Genomic DNA, 27,224 nt, shown 5'->3' with positions numbered 1-27,224 from the left:
CATCCCAGACTTGGAGCTCACGAAATCCAAAACCCAGAAACACTGATGGGCATAGATGAAACAACAAAAGCCTCCTCTCTCTAGCCAAAGGACCAGGAAAGGGGCTGCCCTGCAAGACAAAACTTTTAGGTAATAGTGGAGTTAGTAAATAGCTCGAGGCAAATACCAGGAAAAATCTGTAGCCCTGCCCCCAACCACACCACTAAGAGGGAGATTAGATTTGCACCCTCACGGGGTGCCCCAGGTAGAGAGCTGGGCCTTTCACACCTGCCAGCTGGTAAGAAGGCTGGGCTCTTACAAGGGTGTCAACGGAGACCATGTGAAGAATCTGGACTTCCACCCCCAAACTGTAAGTAACTAAGCCCCACTCCATTCCTGCTGGGTAGTCTCAGAGGAGGCCTAGTGAAGAGTCAGGATTTTCACCATCACCCAGTGGTAATGAGGCTATCCCACTTCAGTGTCAATGGACACCACATGGGAAGCCAGAAGCAAAAGAGGAGAAAAGAAAACCTCCAAAGAAAAGATTAATTACACAGAAAACAAACTGCAATTTAGAATTAAAACCAATAATTACATTACAGGCAATGGACTAAGCATTCCAATAAAAAGGCAGAGATAGGGGCGCCTGGGTGGCTCAGTCAGTTAAGTGGCTGCCTTCAGCTCAGGTCATGATACCAGGGTCCTGGGATCCAGCCCCGCATCGGGCTCCCTGCTCCATGAAGAGCCTGCTTCTCCCTCTCCGTCTGCCTGCTGCTCCCCCTGCTTGTGCTCTTGCTCTCCTTGTCAAGTAAATAAATAAAATCTTTGGAAAAAAAAAAAAGGCAGAGATACTCAGACTGCACGAAAAAGCAAGATTCAACAATAATGCTGTTTATAAGAGATCCACCACTTTAAAGATAATTACGATACAGAGAGGTTAAAAGCAAATGAATGGAAAAGATACACCATACAAACACATAACATCAGAAAGGTGACAAAACAGACTGCAAGACAAGAAGCACTGCCAGAAATAAAGGACATCTCCACAATCATAAATGAAGCAGTTGTACACATGTACACGCCTAATAACAGAACTTCAAATACATGAAGCAAAATTGACAGAACTACAAGGAGAGAAATAGACAAATCCAGTTATCATTATCACAGAACTCAGTAAATGACAAAACAAGTAAATACAGGCAAAAATATCTCAGCTGGGACACAAAAAGCACAAACCATAAAAGAACAAACTGATAAATGAGATTTCATCAAAAGTTAAACCATCTACATACTGAAAGAAAATTAAATTAGGAAAATTAAACAACAAGCCACATACTGGATGAAAATATTTGTAATACATAAATCTGACAAAGAACTCATTTCTTTAGGGAAAAAACATGCACGTGTATATATACAATCAATCTACAAGATACATATTATCTTACAAATCAATAAGCCAAACCGATTAAAAAATAATGAGCAAATAATAACAGCAAGCAAAAGATACAGATACTTCACCACAGAAAATACACAATCAAAAAGCACATGAAAACATGCTCAGTATCATTATATTCTTTAAGGAAATGCAAATTAAAACCACATTATCTCCTATATACCTACTACAATCACTAAAATTAAAATAATTGCCAGTACCAAGCATTGACATGAATGTGGAGCAACTGGTATTTTCATGTTACTGACAGTAAGGTAAAACTGTACAATCACTTTGGGAAAGTACTTAATAGCTTCCTGTAAAATTAACATACACCTTTTTTTAAGATTTTATTTATTTATTTGTCAGAGAGAGAGCATGCACACACGCAGGGGGAGAAACAGAGGGAGAGGGATAAGCAGGCTCCCCACTGAGCAGGGAGCCTGATGCGGGGCTCGATCCAAGGACCCTGGGATCATGACCTGAGCTAAAGGCAGACACTTAACCGACTGAGCCACCCAGGTGTCCCAACATACACTTTTATCACCTAACAATTCCACTTCCAGGTATTTACTCAAGAGAAATGAAAATGTAAGCGCACACAAAGACTTGTCAATGAAAGTTCGTAGTACCTTTACTTACAATAGACAAAAACTGGAGATGACCCAAATATCTATTAACAAGCAAAAGTTAACAAATTATGACATACCCTTATGATGAAATATTATTCAGCAATAAAAAGGAATGAACTGATAGACACAACAATACAGATGAGTCTCAAAAACAATGAACCAAAGAACCAGACACAAAAAAATACACATTGCATGAGTCCATATATATGGAATTCTAAAACAAGCAAAACTAATCTGTAGTGAGGGAATGCTGTTGGACCAGATGTGGTCAGCCAGGAAAGTGAATGCAAAGAAGTATAAGAGAATTTTGGGGGTGATAAAATGTTCTACATAATGATTGTGGTGATGGTTTCATAGGTATTCACAACTGTCAAAACACAAAGAACTGTACACTTCCAACTGGGTGCATTTTATAGCATGTATATTATACATCAATAAGGCTTAAAAAAAGCAAGCTTTTTGAAAGAAACTGACAAGCTGATCCTAAAATTTTTAGAAACGCACAAAACTTAGAACAGCCACAACCATCTTGAAAAAGTGCAGTTATTAAATCAAGATGGTATGGTACTGAAGTATGGAAAGACAAACAGGTTGGTGGAACCAAACAAAATGCAGAATGAGACCCACATGTATATAGTCCATTGATTCTCAATAAAGGTTCCAAAGGAATTCATGGGGGAAAGAAAAGTCTTCAACAAATAGTGTTGGATAACCATGTGAAAAAAAAAGAGACGCTCAAGCCACTCCATCACATCATACACAAAATGTAATTCATGATAAATCATACACACAAAATTTAAAAGCTAATAACTGTAAAACTTCTAAAGAAAAACAGATTTTTGAGGCATCGGGTTAAGAATTTCCCAGACAGGACCAGAAAACATTAACTATAACATTAAAGGTGGAAAAATTGAACCTTATCAAAAGTAAAAACTTCTGCTCATTAAAAAACACTATTGGGAAAATGAATAGTCAAGCCAGTCTTGGAAAAGACATTTACAGAATATATATCTGACAGAAAACTTATATCCATAATATATAAAGAACTCCTTACAATTCAACAATAAAAAGACAATCCAGGGGAAAAAATGGGCAAAAGAGTTGAGCCAACAATTTACAAAGAAAAATATATGACTGGTCAAGAAGCCCATGAAAAAAGCTCCATCTCACTAAACACTGAAGAAATGCAAATTAAAACCATGGTGAACTATGAAAAAACACCACCTAGAATGGCTAAAATTTAAATGGAATGAGATCATTCCCAACACTGGTGAACATGTGGGACACCAGGAAGTTTAATACATTGCTGGTGGGAATGTTAAGTTTAACCACTTTGGAAAAGCGTTTGGCAATATCTTTTGTTAAATCCTACTATATGACCTAGCAATTCCACTACTGAGTATTTACCCAAGAGAAATGGAAACATATCCACAAAGACTTATGATCAGAGTAATTTTATTCATAAAAGCTAGAAACGTCTACATTTTCATCAACAAGAGACTAGATAAACTACAATATACTCATATTAGCATTTTTTAAATATCAGCATTTTTTAGAAGGAACAAACTACTCATACACACAACAAAACAGATGAATCTCAAGTCAGCACACCTAGACACAAAAGATCACATAGTATGATTCTGTTTATATGAAGTTCTGAAACAAGGAAACTTACCTCTGTCAAAAGAATTTAAAACTGTGGTTGTGGGGGTGTGGGGCAGAAGCAGGCACTGAGGATAAAATAGCAGGAGAGAATTTTCTGGGTTGACAGCTATGTGCTGTATCTTAACAGGCATGTGGGCTATATGTATGTACACATTTGTTAAAACTTACTAAACTATATATTTCACTGAGTATCAATTATATCTCAATAAAATCTCTCAGAAGGGAGAAAAGCCATGGATGCTATATAGAGATGACTGTGATCATGAGCCATTAAAACATACAGATCTTCCTTTTCAAATGTTGCTATTCCCACCTCTACCATAAACATCCCACCACCTCCATACCCCAAATCACTACAACAGGAATGTCTCTTTTAATCTTTCCTAAATGAAAGCCTGTGGCTGGTTCCTGTATAAAAGAGTAATTTCTCTCCAGAGAGAACTGCAGGTAAAAAAATGGGTCTTTTTCGGCGCCTGGCTGGCTCAGTTGGTTAAGCAACTGCCTTCGGCTCAGGTCATGATCCCGGAGTCCCGGGATCAAGTCCTACGTCAGGCTCCCTGCTCAGCGGGGAGTCTGCTTCTCCCTCTGACCTCTCCCCTCTCATGCTCTCTCTCTTTCTCTCATTCTCTCTCTCAAATAAAATCTTTTTAAAAAATGGGTTTTTTTCACCACCATAGTTTTTAATGAAGAAACTTGTTTAAAACTGTAAAGGAAAAAATGGGCATGGGATGGCAAAATCTTAGCAGCAAAGTGGTTAAACAAATTGAAAATATTAATGCACAAACATTAAAATATTAAAGTATATATGTGGCATATAAAATACAGTACAGATGCAGGAGTTGCACTATACTAAAGGTAAACAACATTACTTCTGCAGTATCTGACAAGAAGTACTAAGTTAAAAGTGGAAAGCACTTTTATGACAGTTATAATTGAAGCAAAAAAAAAAAGTTTCATAAAACTAGACTCAAACTTAGCTAAACAGTGGCATAAAAACATTCACTTTTTCTCCAAAGAACTAGGATATACTTATTCTTAAAATAGTCTTGTACATGTAATAAGAATCACTCACCCATGCAAAAGGACAAAGTAATATAAGTAGGGAACAAAGAAAGATTGCTAAATTAAAGTCTCCCAAAATAAGCTTTCAAGAGTAACTGTAATGGTTTATTAAACTTGACAATATCGACACAGAAAAAGACCTATTCCAGAAAACCAATAACCTGCTGAACTAGTTTACAAGTCAAACAAATTCAGCATTTTATAAATGTTCTTTATTCATAAATACCAAGCTAAAATTCAGAAGCAGCTTTTCCCTGTTTTTATAGTTTTTAAAAATAAGCTGTAAACTAAGAGTCTCCAACCTAAATCTCTACAAGAGAATCCAAATACTGGCTCATTAATATATTACATACTGAACCTCTACCCAGTATTAACCTGCTATTTGGGAATGCCAAATTTTGTGAACAGTATCTGCACACACATTTTATTCTTCAAATGACATAGAAATTTTCTCAGAATTAAAGGACAAACCTTTATTACAAAAAGGGACTCTGGGCACCTGGGTGGCTCAGTTGGTTAAGCAACTGCCTTTGGCTCAGGTCATGATCCTGGAGTCCCAGGATCAAGTCCCACATCAGGCTCCCTGCTCAGCAGGGAGTCTGCTTCTCCCTCTGACCCTCCCCCTCTCATGTGCCCTGGCTCTCTCTTTCTCTCTCTCTCAAATAAATAAATAAATTCTAAAAAAAAAAGGGGGGGGAGGGACTCTGCCTAATGCCCCAAGGCTTGGGTTGAAATTACAGTGGTCTACACAATCAGGACTTGGCTAACCAAGATCAGTGGCAAAATAACAGAAGCTGCCATCTCAGCTGATCTGAGATGGTATTCTTCTTCTTCTGTGACTGGTAAAATTACTTCAGCCTTGGGAAACTTTGATAAAACATAAAAAGAAAAATCCTAGGGAGGAAGACGCATAAGACTGTACGATGAAATTAAAATTCATCTGATTTGAGCACCTTTATTACTAGTTTAAAGTGAAAGTATAATAAAAATTATTTAAAGCTTAAAAAATAAAGGACAAGTGCTCAGATCACAAGAGACCACTAAGCACGCCACACCATAAATGAAGATACCCACACCAAAGCACATTATGAAGTTTTAGAGCACAATGGGATAGAAAGAGGATACTAAAATAGATTCCTCCAGGAAGAGCACTTACAAAGGATCAGGGACAACTTGCCAACAGGAACACTGGAAATTGAAAGAGAATAAAGGAAACAGCTTCTAAACTCTGAAAGAAAATTAGTTCCAACAACCATTCAAGCACATAGGTAGAATAAAGACATTTTCAGACACACAGTGTCACTTTCTCAAGAATCCCAATGATTTGAGTGCAACCTTGGAAAGCAGCAAAGGCAGCCCTGGGAAAAGTAGGCCTGTGACCAACCAGTGACACAGTTCACAGTGACACAGGAGGAAGAAGAGCTCCCGAGGACAGTGGGATTTACAGACCTCTGACCATGTGGAAAAGAACAGTAAGATCTGGTAAAGAGCTGCTGGAGCTTTTGGAATAAACCTGTCATAGGAACAGAATAGAAAAACAAATTAAAAATAAGAGATAACCATTAACCATTAGGAAAAGAAAAAAAGTAGATAAGAAAATGAAATTGTAGTCTATTGCCTGGCTCAGCATTACGTAGTATTTGTCCAGTCAATGAACATTGATTCAATCAAACGTTGTGATACGCATGATTATATCAGAGGGCTAAAGGGAAGGAATTCAGGAAAGCCTATCAGACCTAAATCGTCGCCTACCATAACACCCAGTTAATACACCACAACTAAAACTGTTATCCTAAAAAAAAAAAAAAAAAAGGGAGCCTGGGTGGCTCAGTTGGTTAAGCGACTGCCTTTGGCTCAGGTCATGATCCCGGGGTCCTGGGATCGAGTCCCACATCGGGCTCCCGGCTCGGCGGGGAGCCTGCTTCTCCCTCTGACCCTCTCCTCTCTCATGCTATTTCTCTCTCGCTCGCTCTCTAATAAATAAATAAATAAAATCTTTAAAAAAAAAAAAAAAGGCAGTTTAAGTATATCATTTACAAATAAGAAAATAAATACCGAAAGAAATCACGAAAAGGAAAAAAATAAGACTGGGGGGTGCAAGAATGAGACAGGGTTTTACCAGGGTTTTACACTGTTTTTCAGTACTGTATTGGGGGGCCTCCAAGGTCACCGCACGACCCCCATAACTCAGCACAGAGTCACACTCATGGCTGATATTTATTACATGAAAGGATACAAAGCAAAAACAGCAAAGGAAAAGGCAAGCGGAGAGTAGTCCAGGGGACACCCAGGCTCAAGCTTCCAAGAATCTTCCTGCAGTGGGGTCAGAGAAACAAGCTGAACTCTTCTTCTACAACAGTAACACGTGAAGTGCTGTCTGCCGGACAACTCCTGCCAGACAACTCCAAGGTCTTTGTGGAGCCTAGCATGTAGGAGAATTCCAGACTCCCAGAAAGAAAGCAGGTATTCAGCAGAAACCACACTGCTTTTACCAACAGTAAGACACAGTAAGCCACTATTCTAATTTAGGAAAAGTTTTACATACTGTAGGAAACTTAACAGTCAAGTTCTCCAACACCAGCCAAGGACGGACATTGCAGGCAGGTCTTCTACGGACAACGGTCTCTGCACGAGTACTATTTGATATCTTAAACTATCTTACGAATTTTTCTGATACAATTTTAAAACAAAAAAAAAAAATTGGGTGTCTGGGTGGCTCAGTCAGTTGAGCGTCTGCCTTCGGCTCAGGTCATGATCCCCGGGTCCTGGAATCAAGTCCCGCATCAGGCTCCCCTGCTTGGCGAGGAGTCTACTTCTCCCTCTGCCCCTCCCCCTGCTCATGCTCTCTCTCTCAAATAAATGAATCTTTAAGAAAAACTTTAAAAAATCATGTCTTACAAAAAGAATACTGCCAATCCTATTTTAAAATCAAATAAAAGGGGCACCTGGGGAGCTCAGTCAGTTAAGTGTCCGAGAATGATTTCAGCTCAAGTAATGATCTCAGGGTCCTGAGATTGAACCCCATGTTAGGCTCCATGCTCAGCGGGGAGTCTGCTTGAGATTCTCTCCTTCTGCCTCTCCCCCAACTTGCACACACACACATTCTCTCTCTCTCTCTCAAATAAATAAATTTTTAAAAAATTAAAAAGAAATAAAGAAAAGGGGATTTTTCTTAAAATATTAATATTATTGTCCAAGAAAAACATGTTTTAAGTTTATCAACAAAATGGGACAGATATAATCCTTCAGATGAAGCAGATAAGGTTTAGCGTTCATATCATCAGCAGTGAAATTCCTCCCATGATAGTATGTTTGAGGTTTATGACCTGTGCCCAGGAAATGCAAACTAGTATTCACATTTACAGGCTTGACAACAATTTCTCATGCACGTCCCCACACGCCACTTGCCATCCAATTCAGCTGTTATATAATTAGTCCTTTAAAATCTACTAACATTTGTTTAGGCCTGTATTTAGTAGAGATTTTATTCTTTATGTGAGTTATTGTTTCTGTACCCTTCTTATATATTATCAAACTTAATCTTTAGTTTCTCATCCAAACAAACATTTAATTAGAGTCCCACATGCCACTCACAGAAATTCGCTGAATGACATAGTGATTTCATGTTTTCCACTCAGCTTCCCAACATTCTCAGTGTCACTGATTAAAGCAATATACCTAAGACAAGATATATGTGTAAAAGAAAATATAAAAATGTAAAATTCTGAAGTTCATTACAATGAAAATGAACATATGAATGCCTTTTCAATGCTGACATCTAACACACAACTAATGACAAGAAAACAAACTAAAGTCAGTTCGGGAAACTGACAATGCAATCTGTAAAATCAACCTCCAGATGAGACCAAAATCTGAAGACCATAAGAAACAGATTCATAGGGGCGCCTGGGTAGCTCAGTCGTTAAGCGTCTGCCTTTGGCTCAGGTCATGATCCCAGGGTCCTGGGATCGAGCCCCGCATCGGGCTCCCTGCTCAGCAGGAAGCCTGCTTCTCCCTCTCCCACTCCCCCTGCTTGTGTTCCCTCTATCGCTGTGTCTCTGTCAAATAAATAAATAAAATCTTTAAAAAAGAAAGAAAGAAACAGATTCATAAATACAGAGAACAAAACTAATGGGTGCCAGAGGGGAGAAGGGGAGGGGGATGGGCGGTTAAGCAAAATGGGTAAAGAGGAGTAGGTGGTACAGGCTTCCAATTATGGAGTGGATAAACCACAGGGATGAAAGGTACAGCATAGGGAATATAGTCGATGGTAGTTGTGTGGGGACAGATGGTAGCCACACTTGTGGTTAGCACTCTATAACATACAGACTGTGGAATCACTATACTGTACGCCTGAAACTAATGTAACATTCTGTATCAACTAGACTTCAATATCAAAAATAATAATAAAAGAGCAAAGCTTTAAAGTGAAAGTGAAAGTTCAGACTCAGGATTAGAATGTCAGGTGTTGTTGAGGCGCCTGGGTGGCACAGTCGGTTAAGCGTCCCAACTCTTGGTTTCAGCTCAGATCATGACCTCAGGGTCCTGAGATTGAGTCCCCCCCCCCAACCTTGGGCTCCTGCTGAGCGGGGAGTCTGCTCCCCCCCTCCCTTTGTCCCTCCCCCCACTCATGCACTCTCTAAAATAAATAAATCAATCTTAGGAAAAAAAGAAAGAAAGAATGAATGTCAGGTGTTAGAAAATGAGCAGCCAAAATATATAGGAAATAATTCCACCTTCTGCCTCCAAGGTGAAAGACTGGGAAGGACATAATTCAGTCCTACATACCGCTGTCCAAATCAAAGAGTATGTATGTTTACTAAGTATCAGGGGAAAACCCACACTGGACTATTGTCTTTAAACAAAATCAAAAGTGCTATCACTAGCTGTCACTCTAATACAGAGGACAAAAAAGTTTTCTCATTTAAAAAATCATAATAAATATCATTCCGTACTCAACAGAGAAACAGAACATTTTTAAAGGATTGGTATAAAAAAAATAATAAAAAATAAAAAAATAAAGGAATGGTATATTCTTGGGGGGTGGGGAGACAGGCCTCTTTCCTGCCACATTTCATAATCACATAATCTATTCTCAAGTAAATCTTTTTTTTTTTTTTTTAAGATTTTATTTATTTATTTGACAGAGACAGCGAGAGCAGAAACACAAGCAGGGAGAGTGGGAGAGGGAGAAGCAGGCTTCCCGCTGAGCAGGGAGCCCGATGTGGGACTCAATCCCAGGACCCTGGGATCATGACCCGAGTGGAAGACAGACGCTTAACGACTGAGCCACCCAGGCGCCCCTCAAGTAAATCTTAAATGAGAACTCAATTGGAGAGTGGAAGGACCAACAAACTTTATTTAACAATAACTTTTAAAATGCACACTACTGGTGGCACCTGGCTGGCTCAGTCAGTCAAAAGAGCATGCAACTCTTGATCTGGAGGTTGTGAGTTCAAGCCCCATGGTTCAGTCCTAAACAAAACAAAACAAAAACAGAAACAAAACAAAGCAATAATCTTAAAATGCACACCACTGGTTACAATAGAAACTGGGCAGAAGTATCTAGTCTATGGTTCCCAAACAGTGCACTGAGGCAGCCAGAGCATCATAAGTCAAGTCATACAGGAGCCATGGGGTATCTTCAATTTGAGATAAACAGTAGCACCCAACATCCGTCAGACACTGTACAAACTACTAGCTAAAAGAAGTTCAATTTCAACATTAGGTTGAGCAACATTCCTTTCAATGACATATCTTTGTGAAGTGGGATTTTGGGGAGTAGTTGCCACAATTTTTTTTTAAGTACCATGTGAAAATCAACATGAGACAAGAAATGAGAGTGGTAATGTCCAATCTGATTACCAAGTATTACTATGTATAGTATCCAGCAGGCACAGGCAAACCATTAACTTTAAGAGTGAAAAAAAAATATTATTTTCTCTTCCAATTTATATGTATTTGTTTTCAAATGTCTACTAAACTGTCATGACATAAATACACATTAAGTTGTGGGAATCTAACAACATAACTTAAAAGCACATGGAACTATTAGGTATTTCCATTAGGCTGACACCACGTCTAAGAGCAGGATATATACACAATGAGGCTGAAATATCATGTCATAAAAGAAAGTAAAAAGTTACGAAAGATGATTGGAATCAAGTCAAAAGAAAGGACTCAGAAGCCAACTGGAAGATGCTCCCACTGGCCAAAAATTAATAAAATAATTGCAACAAACTAAAATATATCAAGTATATTTAAATCCATGAGTTCATAATGATACTCAATAAAAGTCACTGGTCACTCTGGAGGATGCTAGAGAACCATCTCATTATATAGAATAGCTGGTAAATAAAGGGGAAAAAATTTATTCTGAATTTCCTATACAAAGTGTTGATGCAACAAGTTTCTTTTGATCAAAACCTTCCAACTAATAAAGAAACGAAGGACTATCGCCAATTAAACAGCAATTTAAAAATGGATACTGGCAACGATTTTCAATGGCTGCTAAGATCTCACACAAAAAAAGAAAGAAACCACACCTTAACGTGCTCTCTGATAGATACACATACCAGCCTTGCAAAAATAAGCAAACAAAACCTTAAACTAATTGATTAAGACTCAAAATCTATAGGGTATAAAATTTAGTTTCTTTAGTTAATACTTTGCAAGAAAAAGAGAGGGGAAGGAGGGAGAGTGGGAGAGTGAACATAAATATTAAGAGACTTAAGACCAAGAATGAGAAGACAAGCCACAGACTGGAAGAAAATATTCATAAAAAGACTACACTATAATAAAGGACTGTTAGGTACAAAGAACTCTTGAAACTCAACAATAAGAAAACAAACCAATTTAAAAATCGGCAAAAGACAAGAAGACACCAAAGAAGATATATAAATGACAAACATGGAAAATGCTCCATATCATGTCACTAGGGAACTGTAAATTGATGAACCTGATAAAACAAATCTAGATTTTTAAAAAATTATTTTGCTTTAGGGGTGCCTGGGTGGCTCAGTCAGTTAAATGTCTGCCTTCGACTCAGGTCATGATCTCAGGGTTCTGGGATCAAGCCCTGCATCGGGCTCCCTGCTCAGTGGGGAGCCTGCTTCTCCCTCTGCCCCTCTCCCTGTTCATGGTCTGTTTCTCTCTCTCATATAAATAAATAAAATCTTTAAAAAAATTATTTTTCTTTAAAAAAATGTTCTTGTAACTACGTATGGGGATGGATGTTCATTAGGCTTCTTGTGATCATTTCGCAATGTATACAAATACGGAATCACTACATTGTACACCTGAAATAAATATAATGTTATATATCACTTATACCTCAATTTAAAAAAACTACCAAAAAAAGGAAAAAAAGAACCATACCTATTAGAATGCCCAAAATCCAAAACACTGACAAAACCAAATGTTGGTAAGGGTATGGAGCAAAAGGAATTCTTATTCAGTGGTGGTGGGAATGCACAATGGCAGTCACTTTGGAAAACAGCTTGGCAGTTTCCAATAAAACTAAAGCAATCACACTCCTTTGGTGTTTTGGTATTTACCGAAATGAGTTGAGGGAACTTACGAACACACAAAAACATATACATAAGATGTTTACGGCAGCTGGGGCACCTGGGGGCTCAGCTGACTAAGCACTGGACTCTTGGTTTCAGCTCAGGTCATGATCATGCTCAGCATGGGGTCTGCTTGGGATTCTCTCTCCCCTCTCCCCCCCCACCCCGCCACCGCCTTGCCCTCTGTCCCCGTCCCCCCGCCCCCATTTGCATGCACACACTCTAGCTTTCTCTTGCCTTCTCTAAAAAAAAAAAAAAAAAAAAAAAAAAAAAAGATGTTTATGGCAGCTAACTTAAAAGAATTACATTTATTCATAATTGCCAAAACTTAAAAGCAACCAAGATATCCTTTGTTAAGTGAATGGATAAACTGTGGTACATCCAGACAACAGAATTCAGTGCTAAAAATAAATGAGTAAAATCTTAAATGGAGGAAAAATTTTAAGTGCCTACTACTAAGTGAAAGAAGCCAATCTAAGAAGGCTACACACTGTACTGATTCCTATTATATGACATTCTGGAAAAGGTAAAACTATGGAAACTGCTAAAAGATCAATGGTTGCTATGGCTGGTGGAGGAGGCAGGGAAGGAAGAACAGGCAGGGCACAAAGGACTTTTAGGGCAGTGAAAACACTGTGTGATACCATAATGACAGATACATGTCATTATGTATTTGTCCAAACCCACAGAATGTACACCAAGAGTGGGCTTTAATATAACTATGGACTGGGTGATTATGATGTGTCAACGTAGGGTCATCAAGCATAACATGTACCACTCTGGTGGGGGGGCGGGGGGGTGGGGTGCTGATAATGGGGGGAGGCTATGCATGTGTGGGGGCAGGGGATATATGGGAAATCTTTCTATCTTCTGCTCAATTTTGCTCTGAACCTAAAACTGCTTTAAATTTTCTTTAAAAAAAAAAAAAAAGTAATGTGAGGAAAACCTGAGGAAGCTAAATTTAATGTCATAATATACTCTTTAATATACATTTAAAAGTATATTAATACTGAAATACCAAATAAGAGTATTATTTATATTCAGTAAATACCAAATAAGAGTATAAATATATATTAGATACACATTTAAGACTATAATATACTCATAATATACCTTTTCTTAAAATGCTAAACTTAAGTTGAAAAACTTAGATGGTATCTGCTGCTTTTCAACTGTTTGTTACCATACTAGTAGGATAACAAAATGGACTTCAATGAGCCTTTTCTCCAGTTTTATATTCACACTTGTTTCCCATAATTTTCCTAAGCAGAAAGTCAAAGTTCTTGATTCACTATTTCAACTTTGGAAGAAACTACTTAAAATTACTAACATCTTAAAATTACATCTATAATTTATGAATCTTCCTTACAAAGTCTTCTTCCCAGTATAGGGAAGGGGAGCTTTCTTTCCTCATCTTCCCCAGCTCTCTTTTTTCTCTTTAGTAGCTCCTTATCCAACTATATTTATCTAAAGGCACCCATCACTGGCGAGCTGGTGAAACATTCTTACTTACGAAAAGGTTAAGAGGAAAGTCCTGGTCACACAACACTGTTTCTATAACTGACAAACACACCCCATTTTTAAACAATGGAATAGTATGCAGTTTTATTCTCAACCTGTCACAATATCTGCCTCTCAATTTTTAGTGCTTTTGAATTAATTTAATGTTCAATTCATAATGAACTGCCATACTTCATTACATCATGGCATTAGCTCTGAAAGCAATTCCAAATGAGTTTTACTAATATTTTTGTTTTCAATAACCTTTTATGTAAAAGCTTCACTTTTAAATATTTATACAACTTTTCAAGGCAACCAGTTTTAAGGACTTCACTCAAATATAAATAGGCCTAGTACCTGGCACACAGCAAGTGCTCAACAAATACAGATTCCCTCACTCCATGTATTACAACTGTTTAGAATAGTGGGGTGCTTGTGTAGCTCAGTTGGTTGGGCAGCCAGCTCTTGACTTTGGCTCGGGTCATGATCTCAGGGTCATGAGACTGAGCTCTGCATTGGGCTCCTCGATTAGCCAGGAGTCTGCTTAGGATTCTTTCTCTCCCTCTCCCTCTGCCCCTCACCACTGCATGCTCTCGCTCTCTAAAATAAATAAATCTTTAAAAAAAAAAAAAACATCTGTTTAGAATAGGATGTATACACACTTAGGAGCACCTGGGTGGCTCAGTCGGCTGGGTGACCTACCCGTGATTTCAGCTCAGGTCGTGATCTCAGGGCCATAGAATCCAGCCCTGCATTGGGCTCCGGGCTCAGTGTGGAGTCTGCTTGAGATTCTCTCTCTCCCTCTGCCCCTCCTCCTGCTCATGCATGCACACTCTCTCTCTTTAAAATAAATAAAATCTTTTTTAAAAGTATACATATTTATACATACAACTTTCTTTGTATGTGTATAAAACATGTCTGTAAGAACATAAAAGAAATGCTATTCCTTCGGTAGTATCTTTTAATGGCTGAGAAAAACACAATTGTATTATCACCCAGGCCCCCTTCTCTCTGTAAGGAAACTGGGAAATATCCTGATGGAGAGATAATTTGGTAAATAGGAAGTATATGGGCTCTGGAGTCTGAAAGATGATCTGGATTCAAATCTTAGCTCTGTCTGGAACATAGCTATGGGTTTTAACTGAATGCCATCACCTTTCAGGGACCAAATTTCCTTATCCGTACAAAACAATGTTGACATCTGGCAAGGCATTGCCAAGATTAAATAAAATGAAATCCTTCATATCCAGTAGGTACTCAGTAAGCAGTAATATTAGCCAATATTTAATTGTGCTAAAAAAGCAAGAGCATAAAGATGTCTGGACAAACCTTGAGATTTTCTAAACTGTATTTCTCCCCCTTACAAGACTATGAAAAACGAAACTTTTTCTACCTTTTCTCTTTGATTGTCCATTTGAAAACCCTTCAAAAAATCTTAAGTACATTTTTAAAACATCATAAATTCTTTCATAGTTTTATTACAAATCATTAACATTTTTTTAAAAGATTTTGAGAGAGAGACAGTAAGCACAAATGCACAAGCAGGGGGTAGGGGGGAGGGAGAGAGAGAAAATCTCAAGCAGACTCCCCGCTAAGCACCAAGCCCAACATAGAACTCGATCTCATGACCCTGAGATCATGACCTGAGCTGAAAACAAGAGTCAGATGCTTAACTGACTGAGCCACCCAGGCACCCCATCATAAACAAATTTAACAAGCCACGAAGAAACTTGGAAAAAAAATACTGGCACTAGACATGGCAAATATTTTTTTTTAAGATTATTTATTTGAGAGAGAGTGCACAAGCGGGGGGGGGGGGGGAGGGAGAGAGAAATCCAGCAGACTCCCCGCTGAGTGCAGAGCCTGTCACCGGGCTCAATCTCACAACCCTGAGACCACGACCTGAGCTGAAATCAAGAATCGGACACCCAACTGAGCCACCCAGGTGCCCCCTAGAACATGACAAATACTTTATAAAATTTTCTTTAAAAAAAAAAAGAACATATAAACACAAAATACACAAAAAAGACATTTTAAAAATGGAGGTGCCTGGGTGGCTCAATTAAGCATCTGACTCTTGATTTTGGCTCAGGTCATCATCTCAGGGTTGTGAGATCAAGCCCCACATCAGGTTCCATGCTCAGGGGGGATTCTGCCTAAGATTCTCTCTCTCTTCCTCTCCCTCCATCCCTCCCCCCCACTCTCTCTTGCTCTCTAAAATAAATAAATAAATCTTTTTTAAAAAGATATTTTTAAAATGAAGGAATAGGAAATTAAAGAGATACTCTTTTTCAACCACAAATTTTCTGAAGATGAACAAGTCTAATACCCAATAATGGAAAGGTGAAGACACTACTGGTAAAAGTGTAAACTGATACATTTAAAAGGGCAATTTAGCAAAACCTATCAAAAACTAATATTCTCACCTTACAATTCCACTATCAAAACCTTATCCTCGAATACACAAAGTAAGCAAAAATGTAATTAAAGGGTGCTTATTGTAGTGTTTATTTATTATTTTTTTTTTTTAAGATTTTATTTATTTATTTGAGAGAGAGAGCACATGAGAGGGGGGAGGGTCAGAGGGAGAAGCAGACTCCCTGCTGAGCAGGGAGCCCGATGCGGGACTCGATCCTGGGACTCCAGGATCATGACCTGAGCCGAAGGCAGTCGCTTAACCAACTGAGCCACCCAGGCGCCCTTATTGTAGTGTTTATTAACAGCCAGAAAACCTTTATTTATATTGCATCTCTTTAAGCACCTAAAATCCTTGAAAAATAAAGCACTGAGAAAGAGAATATACTGACCCACTGTATGCTACATGAAATATGAAATTCACTTGAACTATACTAATACAGGTAGCCTAAACACAAGTGTAGTATGATAAATAGATGGAGTAATGTTGGCAAAATGCTGGCACAAGAAACAGCAAAAGCAACTGAAAACTGTCAGAATCAACTTTTCCAGAACACCAGAAACTAACCAAAAGCTTGTAGCAATCCAAGGGGTACTGATTCAAGAAAAACAGCTAAATCTTGGTAAGAACATAGAGCTTTGTGGCATTTAACTTACTCTCGTCCTATCCTGGGCTCCCCAGCTCAGTGGTGGCTGTGAAAATAACAGCCCACATTCCTAGTACTGGTAGAGCAAAACAAATTTCATTTACAAACAAACTGAAATCATTTGTTTTTTACCAATCTAATGGCTCCCTGGAAGATGTGTGAAAAAGTCTTGCTTTAACTCACCTAATGCTGCTAACTCAGACTTCCCCCAAGCTAAAGCCACTACAGGACACAAAGGATGTTTGTTAAAAATATATACAAGCAGACGTTTTCAGCGCTTGCTGCCTGACACAATGAATAACAGTTGGTGCAAACAAACGGACCAAAAACCTTGGGAAGAAAGGCTGGGCAATGCGATATTTTGAGAAATAAGGACCTTGAACAGCTTCAACAGATTTCTGGGAATCTAGGACACAACATGTATGCCTAGGGCTGTGCACATGCCCAGGAATTTTGCCAGCTGTTGGTTGACAGTTTTTTTCTTTCAGGACTTTAATATGTCATCCCACCACCTCCTGGCCTCTTATGGTTTCTGCTAAGAAGTCAGAACAGTCAGCTGTTAAATGATACTGAGGATTCCTTGTATGTGAGGAGTCACTTCACTCCTGCTTCTTTCAAGATTCTCTCTTTGTCTTTGTCTTTCAACTGTTTGATTAAGATTCTCAGCGTGGATTTCACTGAGTTTATCCTACCCAAGAAGTCCCTAGACTCTCACTTCTGGGTGAGCTTGACCTCTATACAAACAGTAAATTAAGGCTAACCAGAGTTGTGAAGTGGCTGAGTGCTCAGGGAATAAAATATTCCAACATAAGCACAACACCCTTCTGAAGACACTGAGAGACGTTTTTGATACCAAATGTTTAAGGAAATACCTGTCCAATCATTAGCTGACAGAACACAGACACAAACTTCAATGGGCACACATGACAAAGAATGTATACTTTACAAAATTAGTTCAGAAAAGTTCTTAAACAAACTAACAACAGCTACAACAAGTAGCAACATCTCTGGGGAAAGAGGAGCCTAATTTCCACAGCTACCATATTGTAATACTCAAAATGTCCAATTTCAACAAAAATTACATGCATGTAAAGAAACAAGAAGGAAGAGCCCGTATACAGGAGAAAAGAGCAATCACTAGAAACTCTCCCTAAGGAATCCCAGACATTATACTTACTGGACAACGACTTTAAATCTGTTTTAAGTATGTTCAAAAACAAAAGGAAATTATGTCTAAAGAACTAAAGGAAAGCATAAGAACTCTGTCTCACCAGATGAAGAATATTAATAAAGAGATAGAAATTATTTTTAAAACAATCAAATAGAAATCCTGGAGTTAAAAAGTATAACTGAAATGAAAAATTCACTGTACAGGCTCAACAGCAGATTTGAGAAGGCAGGACAAAGAACCAGTGATCTTAAAGATAGGTCAACTGAAATATATCAGCCTGGGGATTGGACATAAAAATTAATGGAGAAAATATAAGAGAGCCTAAGAGATTTGTGGGATACCATCTGGCACACCAAGCATAATGGCAGTCCCAAAAGGAGAGGAGAGAGAGGAAAGAGCAGAAATATTTGAAGAAATAGTGGCTAAAAACGTCTCAAACTTAATGAAATATATTAATCTATATATCCAAGAAGTTCACCAAACTCCAAGCAGAAGAAATTCAATGAAATTCACACTGAGGCACATCTTCATCAAACAGTTCAAAGACAGAGAATCTTGAAAGAAGCAAGAAGGAAGTGACTCATCACATACAAGGGATCCTCAATATCATTAACAGCTGACTTCTCATGAGAAACCATAAAGGCCAGAAGGCAGTGGAATGACATAATCAAAGTATTGGAAGGAAAAAACACTGTCAACTGAGAATCTTTATGTTGTAAAATTATCGTTCAAAATTGAACGAAAAAAAATACATTCTCAGAGGAAGAAAATCTGAATGAATTCATTGCTAATGGATCTACCCTACAAGAAATGCTAAAATGAGTCCTTCATGCTGAAATGAAAAGGACACTAGACAGTAATTAACTTGAATCCACATGTAGAAATAAAGAACACTGGTAAAAATAACTACATAGGTAAATATAAAAGACATATCAATTTCAAAAGACAGTATAAATGTATTTTCCAGGGCGCCTGGGTGGCTCAGTCAGTTAAGTGTCTGACTTCAGCTGAGGTCATGATCTCAGGGTCCTGGGATCAAGCCCTGCATTGGGCTCCCTGCTCAGCCAGGAGTCTGCTTGTCCCTCTCCCTCTGCCTCTGCCTCTGCCCCAACTTGTGCACGCATACGTGCTCTCTCAAATCTTTAAAAAAATTTTAAAAATGTATTTTTTGTTTGTATCTCTTTTCTCCTTTCTAATTTGAATGACAACTGCATAAAGCAACAATTTTAAATCAGATGGGCATACAATGTATAAAGACACAACTTGTGACAAAAGCACCGTAAGGGTGAGTGGAGCTATAGGAGTACAGTTTTTATACACTATTGAAATTAAACTGGTATTAATCTGAACCAAACTATTACAAATTAAAATGTTAATTGTAATCCCAGGGCAACCACTAAGAAATAACTCAAAAATATATAGTAAATAAGATATAAGGTATTAAAATACCACTGCAAAGAAACATAGAAGGTAGTAATGAAAGAACTGAAGAATATGGGGCGCCTGGGTGGCTCAGTTGGTTAAGCTACTGCCTTCGGCTCAGGTCATGATCCTGGAGTCCTGGGATCAGGTCCCACATCGGGCTCCCTGCTCAGCAGGGAGTCTGCTTCTCCCTCTGGCCCTCTCCCCTCTCATGTGCTCTCTCTCTCTCTCTCATTCTCACTCTCTCAAATAAATAAATAAAAAACTCTTTAAAAAAAAAAATAAAAATAAAAAAAATAAAAAATAAAAAAAAAAAAAAAGAAAGAACTGAAGAATAAAAAAGATATAAAATATATAGAAGACAAATCACAATAGGCTTGAAGTTCCTCCTAATCAGTAATTACTTTAAAGGTAAATAAGTTAAATTCCCAAAATGAAAAGGCAGATAGTGGCAAAACGGTTTTTTTTTTAAAAAAAAGATCCAACTATATGTTGCCCACAGGAGACTCAAGTTCTAATAGACAAGTTGAAAGTAAAAGGGTGGGGGTGCCTGGGTGGCTCAGTCAGCTGAGCGTCTGCCTTTGCCTTGAGTCATGATCCCACAGTCCTGGGATTGAACCCTGCATCGGGGTCCCTGCTCAGCATGGAGTCTGCTTCTCCCTCTCTGTCTGACCCTCCCCACTGCTCGTGCTCTCATGTGCTCTCTTTCTCTCTCAAATGAATAAATAAAAAATCTTTAAGAATTAAATTTAAAAAAGAACGTAAAAGGATGGAAAAAGATACTTCATGCAATCAGTAACCAAAAGAGAGCTGGGATGACTGACTATACTAATACCAAACAAAATAAACTTTAGGACAAAATTTATTACAAGAGACAAAGAATATTACATAATGATAAAAGGGTAGGTGTGTCAACAAGATAACAATTAAAAATGTATACGCACCTAATAACATAACCCTAAAAGACATGGAACAAAAACCTGACTAAATTGAAAGGAGAAACAGTTCAACAATAGTTGAAGACTTCAATATCCCCCTTTTGATAATGGACAGACCAACTAGACAGAACGCCAAAAAGGAAAGAGAAGACTTGAACAATACTTTAAACAAACTAGACCTAACAGACATCTACAGAACACTCCACTCAACAACAGCATAAAAAAACAGATTCATCTCAAGTGCATTGGAACATTCTTCAACACAGATCATATGTTAGGCCACAAACAAACCTGAATAAAGTTTACAAGATTGAAAGCACACAAAGTTATGTTCTCTGACCACAATGAAATGACATTGAAAATCAATAACAGAAAAATGTTTTAATTAAAAAATATGCAGAAATATTAACAAACATTTAACAGAACATCTGACAAACTATGGATAGAAGGCAACTGATAAAGGGCATCAGTGACAAACCCATAGTTAACATTACAGTTAATGGTGAAAGACTGCAAGCTTTCCTCCTAAGACCAGGAACAAGACAAAGAGGTTTGCCCCTGCCACTTCTATTCAACACTGAGCTGGAAGTTCAAGCAATGGCAATTATGAAAAAAATAATAATAATTAATAAAATGCATGCAGGGGCGCATAGGTGGCTCAACTGGTTAAGCATCTGCCTTCAGCTCAGGTCATGATCTCCGGGTCCTGGGATCAAGCCCCACATCGGGCTCCCTGCTCAGCGGGAGTCTGCTCCCTCTCCCCCCTGCCCCCGCTCATGTGCATGCTCTCTCTCCGTTAAATGAATAAATAAAATCTTTAAAATAAAATAAAATGCATTCACATTGGAAAGGAAGAAGTAAAACTGTCTCTATTCATTCACAGATGACATGATCTTACACAGAAAACCCATAAGAATATCCTAGGAAATTATTAGAGCTAATGAGTTTAACAAAATTACAGGATACAAGATGAAGACAGAAAATAAACTATATATCCACACACTAGAACCAAACATTCCAAAAATGAAATTAAAGAAAAAAAAATTCCATTTGCAAGGGTAAAAGGTACAACATAGAGATTACAGCCTTTTCACAGATTGGAAGTAGCAAAGTATTGCTGTAACTCAAAGGGATATATAGACTCAATGTAAACTCTATCAAATTTCAACAATCTCTTCTGCAGAAATGGAAAAGTTGATCCTCAGTTTAATATGGAACTGCAACGGGCCCTAAATAGCCACACACAAAAAAATAATCAAAAAGAACAGAGTTGGAAGACTCACACTTCCTGATTTCAAAAGGTACTACAAAACTAGAGGAACCAAAACAATGTAGTACTGGCATTAGTATAAACATATAGACCTATAGAATCGATTTGAGAGTCCAGAAATAAACCCAAACATCTATGGTCAACTGATTATCAACAAGGGTGTCAAGACTATTCAATGGGAAAAGAATGGTCATTTCAACAGATGGGGATGAAACAACTGGATTTCCACATGCAAGAAAATGGACCCATACCTCAGAACAAAAGTTCACTCAAAATGAATCAACACCCAAATATAAACACTAAAACCAAAAAACTTTTAGAAGAGAGTATAGCGTGAATTTTCAGATCCTTGGATTTGACAATGAATTCTTAGATATGACACGAAATCATGAGTAACGAAAGAAAAAAATGGAAAAACTGTATTTCATCAAAATTTTAAAATTTTGTACATCAGAGGGTATTATCAAGAAAGTAAAAAGGGAACCTAAAGAATGGAAGAAAATATTTGCACATATTCTGATAAGGGTCTAACATCCAGAATATATAAAGGAACTCTTAAAACTCAACAACAAAAAGACAACCACCCAATTTTAGGGGTTTAGGGCAAAGAACTTGAATAGATATTTTTCCAAAGAAGATAGACAAATGGCCAACAAGCACATGAAAAGATGGTCATCATCATCAAATCAAACCCACAATGAGATACCAATTCCCACCCACTAGAACAGCTAAAATTTTAAAAGCCAGAAAATAACAAGTGTTGGTGAAGATGTGGAGATATCACAATCCTTACACTGCATAATGAAATGGTGCAGTTGCTTTGGGAAACAGTTTGGCAGTTCCTCAAAATGTTAAAACATAAGGGTAGCCATATGATCCAGCAATTCTATTCCTTGGTATACACCTAAGAGCAACATACATCCATACAAAAACTTGCACATGAATATTCATATCAGCATTATTCACAAAAGCCATAAAGTAGAAACAACTCAAACAGTCACCAACTGATCAATGGATAAACAAAACATGGTGTAACCAGGCAATGGAAGATTATTTGGCAATAAAAAGACATGAAGTCCTGACATATGCTATAATATGGATAAACCCTGAAAACAATATACTGAGTAAAGGAAGTCAGTCACAAATGATCATATATATATGTGATTCCATGTATATGAAATGTCCAGAAGAGGCAAATCCAGAGACAGGAGATGATCAGTGGCTGCTAATGGGTGGGAAGAGAGGGAATGGTGAGTGATTGATAATGAGTAAAAGGTTTCTTTTTTGAGGTAATGAAAACGTTCTAGAGTTGACTGTGGAGATGGCTGCACAATTCTGTGAATATACTAAAAACCACTGAATTGTACACTTTAAGAGGATGAATTTTACATTATATAAAGTACATTTCAATTAAACTGTCATAAGAAAAAAGCAGGTTCAAGTCTTTGCCATGTTAAAAATCACTCTCTTAACCCTTTTTACCATCTAACACCTCTTTCCATTCTTCTCTTCACAGCTAAGATTTGTTTATTCTTGAACTAATCCACATTTACTTTCTTCACTCTCTGATCTCCCATTAACTTCTCAATTCAAAGAAACTAGCTCCTTCCCCAAATGGCAGCATTAGGTAGAATGTTACAAACTTGCTCTTACTTAGTTATCAAATTCAACAGACTCCTAATAATCCTTGTCTTATTCAACTTCTCAAAGCATTTGAAGTATCGCTTCCTTTTTTAAAAATTTTTATTTTTTTCTGGAGTTGGTTGTGAAGGATAGCTTCCTTTTGAAATGATTCCATTTTGGCTTCTATGACATTTTCTCATGATTTCTCTGCATCTCTAAACACATAGGAATTTCCCTTTCCAGGTCTTCTTCCTCGATTTGGCTTTAAATGTTCTCCATTGGGGCGCCTGAGTGGCTCAGTCGTTAAGCGTCTGCCTTCGGCTCAGGTCGTGATCCCAGGGTGCTGGGATCGAGCCCCACATTGGGCTCCCTGCTCCGCGGGGAAGCCTGCTTCTCCCTCTCCCACTCCCCCTGCTTGTGTTCCCTCTCTCGCTATGTCTCTTTCTGTCAAATAAATAAATAAAATCTTTAAATAAATAAATAAATGTTCTCCATTGTCTATTTTCAGAACTAGTCTCCATCAGTAAACTCTTCCTACATGGTGTCACGTAAATCAAAGCTTTCAGCTACCACCTATAATATAGCCTGCTGACTCTCATAGCAAGACCTCTCTCTTCGACTCCAAACCCACACCCAACTCTGTAGCTAATGTTTCCACCTGGATGTTTCATAGACAACTCCCACTCGATATATCCAAAAGCTAAAATACTTTTACTCCCCAAGCTTGCTCCTCTTCCTCTGTCTCAGTACAGAGCTGACCCTTGAACATGGGTTTGAGCTGTGTGGGGCTACTCAGATGTGGTCTTTTTTCAATAAATACAGTACTGTACTGTAAAAGTATTTTTTCTTCCTTATGATTTCAGTAACATTTTCTTTTCTCTAGCTTTATTGTAAGAATACATATAATACATATAACATATAAAGTATGTGTTAATTGACTTTATGTTATCTGTAGGGCTTCCAGTCAACAGTAGTTGAGTAGTTAAGTTTTGGGGGTGGTTAAAAGTTATACATGGATTTTAGACTAACCCCCACATTGTTCAAGGGTCAACTGTACTCTACCATTGTCTATTCAATGACCCAAGTTAAAATCCAATTGTAACTGAATCCTATGGATCCTACCTTCTAAATGTTTTCGTACTGTTTGTACTGTACTGTTAACCTACCCCTTTGTATCTCCACGACTCTTAGTTTAGGGCCTTGTCATCTCAATTATTACAAAAACTCCTAACCAGTCTTTCTGCGCCCTGCCTCATCTTCCCTCCATCCCTTCTGAAATCTGCACTCTACAATACCAGAATGATCTAAGAGGAAAACCTTATCATGACTCTTTCCTGATTAAAATTCATAAACTCTATTATTACCTATAGGGAAAAAATTCTAGAATCCTTAGAATGTCATGCAATACTCAAGGACCGATCTGTGCAGCCTCATGTGCTACTTACCACCATAAACCCAATGTTAAAGTTGCAGAGAACAACTTCCAGCTCTTCAAAGTGTTCCATGCTCTCTCTAATCACATCCAGCATTCCTTCTGCCTTAAGTTCATTTCCCTCATTTTCTTTCTTTTTTTCTTTTTAAGATTTTATTTATTTCTTTGACAGAGAGCGAGGGAACACAAGCAGGGGGAACTGCAGAGGGAGAGGGAGAAACAGACTTCCTGCTGAGCAGGGAGCCCGATGTGGGGCTCGAACCCAGGACCCTGGGATCATGACCTGAGTGCTTAACCAACTGAGCCACCCAGGCGCCCCTTGTTTCCCTCATTTTCTGCCTCAGTCATGCCTAAACCTTCAAGTTTAAGGACATAAAGCATTAAGTACCTAATGTGACACACAGCAGGGAGTTAAAATGGGCTGAGCTGGCTTAGGGTTCTGTTTTCTTTATCCTGTCTCAGTGACTTGTATTTGCTTCCAAGATAAAAGTTGAAACTACTTCAACTGTGTGTAAGACTATCCATAATTTGGCCCCTGCCTACTAGCTACACCTGCAGATCCTACAACTCATTATGGAGGCTTAGACTCCTGTGCTTCTGCTCACACTGTTCCTTCAACCTAAATGCCTATCCTTACTGTTTTCATCCCCTCCTATACATACTTTTTCCTTACCACCGCCCAGCCCCGCACGCTGCCTGACAGACGCCGCTGCGAGGTGGGTGCGCAGAGGGCTCCCCGGGCACGCGAGGGGCACCGCTACGACCCCCGCACGCCACCTTCCTCAATCTCTCCTTCTCTTCCCTTAGGAAACTGATCACTATCTCCTTTGTACACCCTCTATACCCCCATACTTTCTCTCCAAAGTAATCTTAAAAACATATTGTACTTGAGAACAGTTCAAGTAAGAGATAAAGCCTTATCACCCAGAAAGCAGGGTCACTGCCTAATCCATCTGTAAGTCCTCTTCACCTGGCATAGTACCCGCTATAGAGTAACTCCTCTATACTAAATGACCCGCATTCTTCCTCGTTCCTTCCACATATACTAACTTAAGTTTCTATCGGGAATTTTCTTTCAAAAAAGAAAGAACACACTTTTGGGTTATGTTCAAGCCCAATCTCCCCTGGCCAAGCAAACATCTGTGCAAATACAAGTGTACAAATTAAAGTTAATATTCATTTTCTGATAACACTTCGTTTCCTAAATTAGATCTAAAATGAGAGATACTATTTTGAAGAGAGAGCAAATTATGTCATATTGCTTCAAGATACTTTGTTCAGGGGCGCCTGGGTGGCTCAGTCGTTAAGCGTCTGCCTTCGGCTCAGGTCATGATCCCAGGGTCCTGGGATCCAGCCCCGCATCAGGCTCCCTGCTCAGCGGGAAGCCTGCTTCTCCCTCTCCCACTCCCCCCTGCTTGTGTTCCCTCTCTCGCTATCAATCTCTCTGTCAAATAAATAAATAAAATCTTTAAAAAAAAAAAAAAAAGATACTTTGTTCAAAGAATTACTTCTCAGTGGTTCCTGTTAAACTAGTCTACCCCACTTAAATCTATGGGTCACTCAGAAAAGTGGGAACCACTCTAACTTCCTTCCTACCTCTCCTACTGCCAGTACAGTTTACAGCAATTACTCATTTTCAGAAACACTCAGAAAGGAACTATCAAATCACCAAGACAACCAGGAAGGCGTCAAGTGAGGTTACTTTTATTACTCACAGTCCCATTTTTTCATTTAGAAGTGCTGCCTCCATAATCACCAAACCAAAAGTGAGCTTGCTCCTTATCACCACTTAAATACTTTATGAATAACTGCCAAGTATGATGGAATGCTACGGAAAGTGCTGCAGCATGTAAACATGCCCACTCCACTCTACAAAACATTCAGTGAAAGCTTTTCTAATGAGGCTAGATGGTGGGTGAACTGCACGTCCAAACGACTGTACTTCTACAATACACATTCAAAATATCTCGAGTTAACATTTTAATTATTTTCAAGAACTCTACTAGGCCTCAGAGGAAACAAGCTGCTTGGTCAAGAGGGAGGCTCTGAAGTAATGAATCCCAAAACTCGAAACACCGTAATTATTTCAGGTTAAGACTTGGGGTGTGGAATATTCTGTAAAACCTGTTTCACTCTCATAACGATAAATTTTTTAAAAAGAAAAAAAAAGGTGACCTCAATAAGAACATTTTGGCACAAGCATACTTGAAAATGAGTTGTAAAAAGAATTCTCAACTCCAGGATCTGTTCGTCCATTCGCACTGAAACCTGAACGAAAGACCGCAGCACCCAAAGGAGCCCCACTGCTTCCGTGCCAGCGGTGGGAAACATCAAGAACCTTTTCCTAGTCCACTGGGCAAGTCCTGGAGACGGGTAAATATTCCGGGTGCGATTTAAAAAAAATAGTGATTATATAAAAGACAGAGTCCCCTCTCCTCCTTTCCGGTGCCCAAGAGCTGCCCTAAGGC

At 38.5% G+C, this 27,224-nt stretch overlaps 1 protein-coding gene across 3 annotated transcripts in view; it reads right to left on the bottom strand.

Annotated features, from left to right (window-relative positions):
• The window catches only part of RALBP1 (ralA binding protein 1), a 64,480-nt gene that overhangs the window by 36,229 nt on the left and 1,027 nt on the right, over positions 1 to 27,224 (bottom strand). The window lies entirely within an intron of this gene.

The sequence above is a fragment of the Halichoerus grypus genome, chromosome 13 (genome assembly GCF_964656455.1).
Source record: "Halichoerus grypus chromosome 13, mHalGry1.hap1.1, whole genome shotgun sequence".
NCBI classification, from domain to species: domain Eukaryota; kingdom Metazoa; phylum Chordata; class Mammalia; order Carnivora; family Phocidae; genus Halichoerus; species Halichoerus grypus.
Note: the sequence above shows the minus strand (reverse complement) of the source record. Positions and strands in the feature narration are given on the sequence as shown.